General features: G+C 44.4%; 1 protein-coding gene across 1 annotated transcript in view; it reads right to left on the bottom strand.

The window, feature by feature from the left end:
* WTIP (WT1 interacting protein) overlaps positions 1–13,177 on the bottom strand; it is a 120,506-nt gene that overhangs the window by 55,498 nt on the left and 51,831 nt on the right. The window lies entirely within an intron of this gene.

Raw genomic sequence — 13,177 nt, 5'->3', positions numbered from 1 at the left:
GCAAAAGAGCAACTCCAGCCATGAAAGGTTGTGGGAAGGGACAGAGGGGAAGTCAAGGCTGGAGACAGAAAGTAAACAGAGACCAGGAGCCAGAGTAAGTGGAAAAAGCTCAGAAAAGGGTTGAGTTGAACAAGTTTGGAAAACAAGGAGGGCAGCCTGGTTAATGGGTAGAAGACCCTTAAGGTACCAAAGTTGGATGATGACATGGTCTTGCTTCCTTGGGCAAGGATAAGTCATGCTGCAGTATTCTGGAACCCTTAAAGCTAGAGAGTAGGGATTCAGAAAAGACATAAAACTGGCAATTACAGCAGTCAAAAAGGGAAATAATTAGGGCATAGTAAGAATTCGAACAATGCCGGGGTCAAAGTGAGGACAAATTCTGGCAATTCTGCATATGCAATGGGATAGGCAGATTTACTGATGAGGCAGCTAAATTAAGGTCCAAATTAAGGTAAGTTCTAGTGTACATTTGCAATGAGGAACAAAGAAGAATTTCTAAACAGAAACAGGACCAAACTCTTTGAACTAGTAGAATAAGTACCAGCCAGAGTCAAAATAGGCAGAGAGAGGGATCAGAGAGCAAATCAAGGGAGACAACGTTGGTGTCCTCTTCATGGAAGTTGTATCCAAGGTGAAAGGTATATAAAGAAAAGAAGTGGGCCACGAACAAATCTTTGGAGCACTGCAGAGCAGAAATTATATAGGGAAGATGTCCGTACATCCAGATGGCGGGACAGAGGCAAGCCTGGAATTCATGCAATGTGGTGGGGAACGGGGGTAGTGCCCAAAATTCATGCATTTAAGGAAAAACCCCAAATGTATGAACTGGAATGTGTGTAAGAACTGAGCTTATCAGGGTGGGGGTGAGGACAGAAATGATTAATTAGTGTCAGGAGGAAGCACTGATTTACTGGGGAGATTGAACTGATTTTATCTGAGCAGACAGAATTGATGAACTGATATGTGTGGGGCAGGGATGATTCACTGGTGAGGGAGTCAGGATGTCTATTAATTAGGAGTGGCTTCAGAAAGCCATGACCTTCTGGAGCGTGGCTATTTTACACCCAGGCTAATGCTTAGTCCTCAAAGGAGGAAGGGCTCAAGGACATTTGGAAACCCTTGCCTGAGACATTTTTTGGAACACGGAGGGACAGAAAACAGTACAAATTTAGAATAAAAATTACATGAAGTAAAAACAATTTCCTGAGGCTCATCCTTCCCCTCTGTTAGTGTTTCTCTCTTCCTGACTTATTCTGACTGTTTTTGCTTTCGTTTTGTATCTTTTTTGTAGTTATTTTCATTATCATCCTTTAATTCCCTATATTCTACACCCAAAACAACTATGTTAAAAGAATGTTAAAGATTGAAAATTCAAAGCACTCAAAAGTTAGGAAATGCCAGAATTCAGGGTGTTGATAATTATGGCTCATGGAAAATAAGAGATATGAACATTTATTGATAATGCCAACTGACTTGCTTCCATTCTCCTCTGGCTTATCTGCACCTCTTCCACTTTGAGAAGTGGATTGTCTCTCTGACTGCAGCATAGGGAAATGCTTTCTCTTGGAGAAACTGAGGTATGTGTTACTACTTAGTTCCAAGAAAAATATTTAGAACAAGAAAGAAAAAAATAAGGGGGGGGGGGGGGAAGGAATGAGTCATGAGAGAAGTGGGATTCAAACTAAGAGAAGCAAAGGCAGCACATACACCAGCAGCCACTAAGCAGATCCGATGCGGATAGGACAACAAGAGGGATTCAGTAGAGTTTATTGCCCCAGTGAACAAGTGGTGGCATTCCAAACACAAATTCTGCAAGGAAAATGATTACACTCTCCATGGCATTTACCAGAATTCTTAAAAATAAAAAGCAGAGGCAGAAATCTTGCTAATTATAGTATGTTTGTTTTTACTATAGGTCCTTGAGGCAATCAGTTCCACATTAGGAATACAAAAATACTGTGAGAGAAATACAAGTATGTGTACGTCAATGTAACAAGAGAAAAGTTTCCATCATTAGCTGCTAAGCACCCCCCACCAATTAAAATAACCATCAAAAGCTAGGCATTTAATGCTGGAATAATTAATAGCAGAGCACAATTAATATCTTTCACAGAAACAAGGAGACAGAGGGCGTACCCCCTGCCAACTATTCATCACTCGCCTTCTGATAATGAAAAATAGGGACTGGAAGTGCTTTGCTTTTCCACTTTCCAGTAGTCTAGCTACCTAGAGACAACCTCTCACTGGGATTCTCTTCATTTCTGTGAACACTGATTGTTAATATAGCCACTGGAGACAAGAGATGCCATGCATTAAGGTGTCCATCCAGCAAAGAAGAGCTTAACCACATGCTTAACTTTAAGCACCTGAGGTACTCCATTGAAGACAAGGGCCTCGCCTATACTAGGAAATTTGGTCATGTGTAAAAACATGCTAACTAATATGTTTTAACTCACATGTTTTTAAACACTTATGAACACCTTTAAAAACATACTGGCTAGTGGTGGGGAGGGGCATGACCAAAAAGGCAGGTCACTTAAAATCAAGCATGTGCCTAAGCTGTTGGCTGGGTCAGGGCACAGCTAAGAAAACAGAGAGGTACAAGGTCTTAGAAAGCAAGACTGCAAACTGCTGGGGTGCAGGAGATTTTTACAAGAATCTGTGCCAGTGCTGATCATCTGAAACACTTAACATTTCTGCCCTCTCAAATCTACCTATGTGTTGCAATATTCTCGTTTTTCCTAAAGCCAAAAATAATGTCAGATTACCAATGGGTCATAGATCAAGGAAACAGTTTGAAGTAAATGGAAAATTAAGGTACCCAGCACCATATAGGAGGTGCTCAACTGTGCTTTTTATTACTGGAGAGAGGCTTCTATTCCTTTGCTGATAATAATTCATGTTTGGAACCATAAAATAAGCTAACGTAAATTACCTGAACTCAGCTGTTAGCATTACTATAGTATCTGTGTGTTCTGTTCTATAAAGATTTACAAAGCCTCAAAGACAAATCTGAGTGACTGGCTGATTGAGTGTCTAACACAGCCAAAGCCAATTCTCACCTTCATTTCCTTTTTCCAAGCTACCCCACCAAGGTGCAATCAAGAGCAGGTCTAAAATGTATTATATTTTTCTGAACTCTGCCAACTACTTGTCCCATCCCCTCCAAGTGCAGACAAGATAAGTGTTGAGTTTCATATTGAACTGGACCTATTCTATTGCTAAGAGGTTACAGTGATTCTTCTTAGCTGAACTCACTCCCTTCCAAAATATTTAGCTCCCCACTGAGTCCCACATCAATCACCGGCCTCACACCTATCACATTTCTAGGACATGTCAAGACACACTGGGGTTTCAGCATATGGCTAGGAAGCCTCAATGCATCTAGATGGCCATGGATGAAATCTGAATGCAGAGTCTGAGTATTAGATGAATAACATTTGTAGTTATGCAAGTTATGCCTCCAGATTTCATACTTCAGGCCATGGAGGTCAGGAAGGAATGCTCCCACATATGCAGCACTGAATCATTGGTGCTTGCCTTTCTCTAAGCATCAGGTATCAGCTGCTGCCACAGGCAGGATCTCAGTTAGCTCAAAGGTCTGATCTGCTCCGGTTTGAAACTACAGGAATGAAATATATAGGATGTTAGCCACGCAACGAACAGCCTTTCACTCTAAAGAGAGCAACGGAGCCAGAAACCCTTCCAACACCTCAACAATTTACCCCTAGGAGTGATATTAATTGGCTCGTCTCCTTTTCATGACCTCAGTGTGATCCTAGATGCCTAGAACAGTCCAGCTTGTAGTAAACATGTTACTCACAGCTACATCTGAATTACCCATGTCTACCTCTGGCTGCTAAGTAGTTAAAAGCCAATGCTTAGATATTTTTATACCATAAACTCTGATTACTGACCTAGTCGTTATAGGTGGACACATAGTAAACAACTCATACCCTAACAGGTCTAACATTGAATTATGTTTTATTCAACATAAACATCACAAACATTGGTAGGAAACTGAATTCAAGGCTTTAAACAGCACATACTGGCAAGATGCAATTTAGGTGCTGTGCAATTCATGTTGTACTTACAAATGTGCTGTGAGAAAAGAAGAATGTGAAATGCTGCTGGGAGTTCAAGAATTTTAAAGATCATCCAAGCTCTCAGAAACATGCCATGAAGATATTATGGATATTACTACTGGCAAAAAGTAAACCAAGGTTCATTCCCAGTTACCTAATATGCAAAAGAACTTTTTCAGTCACTCTAGTCTTTGATAGACTCCCCTAGGCAGGCATGACAAGCAGGTGGATGGCTGTAATTACTTTAATACCCTTTTATATTACAGGAGCACCCGAAGGTCTCAGGTCAGGATTCGGCCCCATTATACTAAGCCCTATATAAACATAAATGTGGACATGATCCCTACCCCAAAAAGCTTGCAATCTAAAGTCAAAACCTCACTCATTTTTTATACCAGCTGGAGGACACACACTACTTCAGGAATGGAGACTATGCTCTGAGGGTGGCAGTGACCACTGTTGCGTGCAGACCCATACCATGCCTCTTGGAGCTGCTGCCAAGGCTGTGTGCTGCCGCGCTCCCCTATAATCTCACAAAACACCCTTGTGTGTTTATACAGGCTCCAGCAATGAGCTTTCAAAAGGCTGGAAACAGCCAGTACTGTCAGTCATCAGCTGGAATTGTGAGATCGTGCAAGTTGTCACTTTTATATTAAACTGCTATATAAAAACCCAAGTGAGTGCTCCAGTCTGATCAACAACAGCTAGGAAAGAAACACACTGCACACCTTTGGGATTATACCATTTGCTGTAAGCTTCTGATTGATCTTGTTATGATTTCCTGGGCCTTTTAAAGTCACCCGTTGAAGGAGAGATTAAAGCTAAATGGAATGTTCAAACATTTGCCTTTATGTGAATGTGGAGAAAGCGTCAGTGGTGAAATTTATGGAATTTAAACTTAGTTCCTTGGAGCTCATTTTCTGCAAATTTACCATTATTATCTGAAACTAATATAAATATAAAATTGATATCCTTCACTATAAAGATTCTTTTCCTATAGCTCTTACAACAGGAGCATTTCCATTAATATTGGACTAAATCATCACTAAAATAGCTTAACATTTCAGCGCGATACTACTGACATTAAGGTTTGAGTGCCTTGTCTGCTGAAACCTAGTGACTCATAACAGTAACTAAAGGCATTGCTACTTTCTGTAACATGTATCACTAGCAAAGACAATCCATAAATATCTGCATCCCATCACCCACACCTAAGAGTACACCACTGCAAGGACACTACACTTTCAAGAGGGCTCCCATGTTCTGAAATACCATCACCTGGGATTAGATGCTGAGCATTTCAGGGAGAAACTGTTCTCTTGTGTTCTGCAAGTGTTCCTGGCCATACAAATGCTTCATTCCAAAGAGAGAGAGAGCGAGAGCGAGCAGTGTATGCTTCAGGGTAAATTCTCATCTCTGCTACTTGAGGATAGGGTTGGCAGAAACTGATTTTTAAAAAAATAATTTTGACATATCAATGTTTATTTTTAAGCCTTTTTTTAGATTTCTCTCGATTTACATTTTTCAGTTTTTCTATCTATGAGGGGCTGGAGGGGAGGGGAGGGGCGGTTTGTGTGTGCACTGTGAAATCAAAAGTTTCCCAACATTTAACAATAAAAAATTGAATCCTTCCAAGCCTACTTGATTCAGCAAAGCACTTAAACACATGAGTAACCTAAATCACTTATGCATATGCTTAAGTATTCTACTGAATCAAGGCCAAAATAAGGTTTCAGCACTGTAATAGTTGAGAGAAGATTTTTGGCCCAGCATTTAAAAAAAAAATCTTTACAAGCTGAAATTGTTTTTTCTGAGCGATTCTGTAGGAAGGGTTACATCGTGCCGTCACACCCCATGGAAACCAGAGAGCTTTGGTTTTCACATTACCAGAAGGGGGTTACCTGATGTATAGAAACCTGAGCATATCTCAGAGGCATGTCCTGTTATAAAAGGAGCTGACGGTCTGCGCCATTCAAAAATGTAGCAATGCCACACATAGGTAAAAACTGCCCAAAGAAGCCTGACACTGAGATGCTAGAAGTCCTCAACTGCCACAGATCGCAGGAGCGAGGGTTTAACTTTCATTAAGTCCACTGATTCCAAGCATTACTAACAGAGAGGCAGAAATAGGTCATCATTTTACATTAAAAGGTCTCTACTTCCCAGGTCTCTGGCATTCAGGGCCAGCTCCAGGCACCAGCCCAGCAAGCAGGTGCATGGGATGGCCAAGGGAAAGGGGCGGCATGTCCAGCTCTTCGGCGGCGGGTCCCTCGGTCCCTCTCTAATTGCTGCTGAAGACTGAAGCGGTGGCGGTAGAGCAGATCGCGGCACCCCCCGCCCCCCTTTTTGCTGCTTGGGGCAGCAAAAACCCTGGAGCCAGCCCTGCTGGCATTTTTGCTTTACCATCCTCTCTGTGCTCAGGTATGTAAGTTTTTTTTATTATGAGGAAGTCCCAGGCCTTCTGAATCAAGACATTATCAGGGGCCTCCTCCAGGGCTACTAGAAATTGATTAACACTGTGGTGTATCGAAGAATCACAATTTTCGGTGTTTTTTTTAAACAGGAAGTCCAAGGGTATCATGAGTAAGGATACGATTTAGTCACGGGTATTTTCAGTAAAAGTCATGGACAGGTCACAGGCAATAAACAAAAATTCCTGGACCGTGACCTGTCCATGACTTATACTAAAAATACCTATGTTTAAATGGGGGGAGGGGAGGTATCCTGTGTGTGTGTGGCAGGGGGGGAGCTCCTGCTGGAGGGCGCGTGGGGGCAGGGGCTGCTGGGGGGGTGCCTGGGGCCAGTGGCTCCAGCTGCCGGGGGCCAAGTTGCTCCAGCACACTGGCCAGGGACCACTCTCCAGGACCGCAGCTGCTCCAGTCTGCCTGCCCTGGGGACTGCTGCTTGGGCGGCCCTGGGGCAACCACACCAGCCCCCGCAAAAGTCACGGAAAGTCACAGAATCCGTGACTTACATGACCTCCGTGACAGACATTGAGCCCTAATCATGCGTAGTAATTTCATCTTTGTCCATTTACTAATATTTGCATCTATCTTACATATTTCTAGAGCACCCTAGCCTAATGGGGCCATATTTTTAAAAGAAATCAATACACACTGGGTGCTAAGCTCCCTAAAATCTGCCCCTAAAACCTAATAATTCTGTGCTAGCCCATCTGAGGTTAGGAATCCTTCACCAATATTCTTGTGCCTTTGAGCTTTCCTGATAATTATGAATTGAAGGTATCTTTCAGGAAACAATTCTTCTAGCAATCTCCTGATGTTCTTTGTAGATTTTCTTTAGCCAATAATGTATCAGTTACCATTGCAACAAAAAATAGACATGTGGAAGTGGAAGTTGTTCGATGCCAAATCAGGTACCGTTCATTACTCAAGGGGAATTTCCTCATCTAGAGTCTTTTCCCATTTATCCAGATAATTACATTAGTTTTCCACATCAAGCATGGAGACTCATTATCACCCTTTCAATCTCTGTAAGTAGTCTCCAAGCCACATTTCCCAAAGGTTTGAAATCTAATTTTTTAATCTCTGAATAGTTAAATGTTGGGTGTTTATCGAAATTAAGTGTGCTTTGTGAGGTCTCCAGGTCTAGCAGATTTCTCCCCATTAACTACCTACCTTACACTGTCTAGACCATTTAATGAAAAACAGGACTGGAATCTCCTAGAGGAAAGATTGGATCATGTCTTATTATTCGCAAAGAAGGAAGAGGAGAGATGACTCTTGCTTATCCCAGGTTTCTAAGATCCGGGTAACTGGTAAGTGGAGAGCACAGATCTTGGAATTTCAGAAGGAAAATTAATGTTCCAAAGGAGTAGCAGTATCTTCCTTCTGCACAGCATTTACTGCTGTCCCTATTAGACCAAATTACTAGAACTGTATCTATGCCTGGTAGTATCTCTTCATTGAGTCACAGAATTTAAAGCCAGAAAGGACCATTAGATCATCTAGCCCAGGGGTTGGCAACGTTCGGCACGTGGCTCACCAGGGTAAGCACCCTGGCGGGCCAGGCCAGTTTATTTACCTGCTGACGCGGCAGGTTTGGCCGATCGCGGCCCCCATTGGCCACGGTTCGCCGTCCCGGGCCAATAGAGGCGGCATGAAGCCACTGCCAGCACATCCCTCACCCGCACCGCTTCTCTCTGCCCCCATTGGCCCGGGACGGCGAACCGCGTGAGTGGGGGCCGCGATCGGCTGAACCTGCCGTGTCAGCAGATAAATAAACTGGCCCAGCCCACTAGGGTGCTTACCCTGGCGAGCCACGTGCCAAACGTTGCCGACCCCTGATCTAGTTTTACATATTGTATATCATAGCTATTACCTCTGTGTTAAACTCCCATAACTTGTGTTGGCTAAAACAGATCTTCCAGAAATGCATTCAGTCTTGATGGAGAATTGACCACTTTCCTTGGTAGTTTTCTCTAATGGCTAATCACCCTTGCTATTAAAAATGTGTGCCTAATTTCTAATTTGAATTCTGCAGCTTCCAGCCATTGGTTCTTGTTATGCCTTTCTCTGTTAGATTAAAGCAACGTTTAGTACCCAGTATTTTCTCCCTGTGAAGGTACTTATACACTGATATGAAGTCACCACTCAATCTTCTTTGTGATAAGCTAAACACGTTGAGCTCTCACTGTAAGGTATTTGCTCCAGCCCTTAAATAATTTTTGTGGCTCTTTTCTCCAGACATTCCAGTCTGCCAACATTCTTTTAAAAACATGGATGGCAGAATTGGACACACTATTCCAGTATTGGGCTCACCAATGCCATACAGAGAGGAAGAATCACCTCCTCACTCCTGCTCACTACTTCCCTGCTTATACATCCAAGGATCACGTTAGTCCTTTTTGCTACAGTATCGCATGGGGAGCTCACATTCAGTTGTTTGTCCACTAAGCCCCCCCTAAATCCTTTTCAGAGTCACTGCTTTCCAGAAGACAGTCCCCCATTCTGTAGGTATGGCATCCATTCCTTGGGTCTGGATCCACTAGCCCTCCTGGCTTGCATAATGTTTGAGGGGAGCTGGGTTGTTGTTTTTTAAAGCAATTCCTAAAATCACATTACCCTAAATCAGGGGTCGGCAACATTTGGCATGCGGCTTGCCAGGGCAAGCACTCTAGCGGGCCGGGCCAGTTTATTTACCTGCTGATGTGGCAGGTTCGGCCAATTGCGGCCCCCACTGGCCACGGTTCGCCGTCCCGGGCCAATGGGGACGGTGGGAAGCTGCGGCCAGCACATCCCTTGCCCGTGCCGCTTCCCACCACCCCCATTGGCCCGGGCCGGCGAACCGCGGCCAGTGGGGGGGCCGCGATCGCCCTAACCTGCCGCATCAGCAGGTAAATAAACTGGCCCGGCCCGCTAGGGTGCTTACCCTAGCGAGCCGTGTGCCAAACATTGCCGACCCCTGACCTAAATGAAGAATGAAGCTGGGAGTGGTTTGGTTTAGGTAAAAATCCTGTCAAGTTGGGTTGGGTTTGGTCCTGTTTAGAAACCTTCCAAAGCTCAGGGAAGTGGGGTCCAGAGAAATGGTTCAATTTTTGGCTCATCTCTGTAAGTAACTGAATGTGCACTTTATTAAACATGTTTCACCTGCAATTAGACCTGTGTTGCAATATCAATAGCACAGTTACCATTCAAATGCACTACGTTAGAAAGAACAAAGGATCCATAACAAACTTTGTTTTAATGTGAATCTTGCAGAAATTAAGTCGGTAGACAAAAAGAAATTAAAGTGTTCTTTCTTTCTGATCAGGGCTTGGGCATTCTAGCATAAGAATACCATAATGATAAGCTCCCCAGGGCCAGTGCAAGGATATTTTGCGCCCTAGGCAAAACTTCCACCTTGCGTCCCCCTCCCCCTTCTCTCTCCCCGAGCATCGCTTATTATAAACTTTAAAAAATGAATACTGCATAATGTGGCATTGTTCATTAGAATAAATACAGAGAGGGAGGATTTGGCCTATGAAACAATAACTGTATTAAGATGTGGCCTGTGAAAAAGTTTGAGAAACCTTGACTTAAATTTTGTTGGTGACATGATATAATATTCAGTATTGCCAACCTCAAACATTCAGAACTCATGAGTTGGGCCCCCACAAAATCACTCGATATCTGACCTATTAGTCCTCATCCTCAAAGGAAACCTGCACAACACTTTTCAAAAGATGAGCCTGGGAGCTTGAATTCAAAACCTTGCTAGACATTAAAAATCATGATCTTCATAAAGATACTGGCTTTATGGTTAATTAGAACAACTTGCAACCCACTAATATCCTCTTTTGTCCTGGGATTACAAGGGAGTTAATGGGCTACTTCACCTTGAATGGTCCCCTTGAATATGTGCTCACTACTTGTGCTAAACTATCTGTTAGATCTAGTGTTTAGCTGTGACACTGTTAGTACCTTTTCAGACCTGAAGAAGAACTCTGTGTAGCTCGAAAACTTGCCCCTCTCACTAACAGAAGTTGGTCCAATAAAAGATATCACCTCATCCACTTTGTCTCTTTTAAATAATGTGACAGCACAAGGGATTGTATAAAAATCATGTGTCCCTGTAGCTAAACCCCATCACCCTGGTCCTTTTCAAGTGTTCATAGTAATAAGTTCAATAACAGATTTGCAGACCTTTGACATCTCTACTTAAAAATGACCTGACAACTTTCCAACAACTGTTGAAAAGTGCTTTTTTTTAAACGTTCTTTATAAAATAGGCCCCTCCCATATGATTTCATATTGTAAAGTTTGTCTTTAAGTTTAAACTAATATTTACTGAAACTTCTGTTTCTATTTGACATTGATTCCACTTATGCATAATATATGTTTCTTACTTTACTGATCACTTCCTTATCTGGGAAGTGTGAAACCAACTGTCTTGGCATGATTTTTCTAGTTTTGTGGCTGTGTTTTATAATCAGTTGAATTACTTTTTAAAATGTTAGCTACATTGATTTCTTTGTATGCTGTGGCTTTCTGAACAGTTTAAAGAGCAGGATACATCATTGCAACTGGAATTGTTTTCTTGATTTAAACACTGCAAATAAAAAAAGTTGGGGCATATTTTTGAAAGTTAGGTTAATGCAAATATCAAGTATTTAATCACGTAACTTTTTAAATAGGTTGTTTTCTCATAGAAATCCCAGATTAATCCATACAGGGAAATACAACTAGAAAGTTGTCCAAGGGTTTTTTTTGAGCTGTGGAGGCCTGGCCTGTGCAACATGTGGGGAAGGGGACCCCGAGTGGCTGCAACTTACAACTCCCAGGTTCAGGTCGGCGCTGCGAAGGTTTCTTGCTGCCAAGCCAGCCAGACGGCGATGGTCGGGAACATTTCCCAGAAACCCCACTCTGCCTGGTGGCCACGGTCCACAGCAGCATCCCTCCTAGTCCTGCACCGCCTCCCGCTGCCGCTCCTAGGGCAGGAGCCAACGCCGGGCTCCAACGATCTGCAGGGGACAGAGGCGGCGGGCGGCATCCAAGCGTGCAGCCATCTCCTCCCCGGGCTCCAACTTTCCCAGCTCCCTGAACCACGGGGCCCGAAGCAACGTCCCACCCCCCCAGCTCCGGCTGCTGCTGCACTGCGGAAGCGCCTGGCCGAGGGCGCACGGGCTGGAGAGCAGCGGGAGCCAGGAAAGTTGGAGCCCGGGGAGGAGGCGGCTGCACGCTCATATGTCGCCCACCGCCTCTGTGCCCCCGCAGATCGCTGGAGCCCTCCAGCAGGGGCAGTGGCAGCAGCTCACACACCGGGGAGCCGCAGAACCCGAGTGTGGTGAGGGGGAAACTGGGGGGTGCGCCTGCCTGGGCTGCAGCCCGGCGCCCCCCCTGGGGGGCTCCTGCAGTGGATGCATGTGGGCGGCAGCCCCCATGCGCCGCTCCCCCTCCCCCCCGATCTCCGCTCGCCGCGCTCGGGCTCTGTGGCTTCCGGGAGCAGTCTCGGGGCCCTGCACCCAGGCAGCGGCGGCTCACATGCCCGGGAGCCGCAGAGCCCGAGCTCGGCAAGGGAGGAACCGGGAGGCGCACGGGGGCTGCCACCCGCATGCATCTGCTGCAGCCTGCAGGAGGGGCGGGGGGCGCCGGGCCGCAGCCTGGGCAGGAGGAGCGGGGGGTGCGGCTGCTCCCTGCTAGTGGTGCCACTGCCTTTGCAGGTCTGCTGTCCACCCTGCGCCGCGCTGGCTCCTCCATGGCTGGGGCTCGCCGCTTTTTGGTGCCCCCAACCACTTGGCGCCCTAGGCAACCGCCTAGTTTGCCTAGTGGTTGCACTGGCCCTGAAGCTCACAGGACAACATGGTGCATTGTTACCTAGTGTATATGCAGTGACTCACATGCCATAATGTGAATCACGGAATTCCACTAGCACTGTTTGGGGTTCTGCGAGATCAAGTCCTACACTGCATTCAGCTAGATGAACATCGGCCACAAACATTGGGAGGGCAATCTGAAAGTTTACTGCTGCATTTTAACAGCTAACCAAGAATTATATTTTGTTAATAAAATACCTTCCCCTGCCTCTAAACATTCTGTTGAAAAATAGAATGACTTACATAGAAATCTTTATGACAGTCAACGTATGTCCTGACTTCTTTTTTATCATTTGTGTTCTGCCATGCGGAGGGAGCTGTAATTTGCTCCACGTAATTAGGTTAAATTTAATTTTGGTGATGATTGGATAGATATTATCTGATATTGTATTTCGTCATCCTCTGCTTAGCAGGCTGCCCTAAGTATTTCATTCACTTTGGGAGCCAGCAAACTTGTTACTCAGTCAGTGGCATATTTGGATGGACTCAGGAGAGCAAATTACCCTTAAATTTTAGGCAAGTTTATTTTAGAACCTGATCATGGTCCAAAGGTTCCTTAAATTCCATAAATATTTGTTTTAAAAATGAATATCTATCTGTACAAAGCCTGAGAGAGAAAAAAAGCCCAAACCTACAGCTCTCCTTTCATAAGTGAACTTTACAATGGTCTTTTCAATAGAAAGTTGTTTGGTTCTATGCCAATGAGCTTTTACTCTTTTTCTAATCCTTAATTAATCCCTTTTAAAAATAATTTACGTGCTGTATATTCCACCGATGC

This window comes from Malaclemys terrapin, chromosome 14 (assembly GCF_027887155.1).
Source record: "Malaclemys terrapin pileata isolate rMalTer1 chromosome 14, rMalTer1.hap1, whole genome shotgun sequence".
Classification (NCBI taxonomy): domain Eukaryota; kingdom Metazoa; phylum Chordata; order Testudines; family Emydidae; genus Malaclemys; species Malaclemys terrapin.
This window is presented reverse-complemented; position numbering and strand designations above follow the sequence as displayed.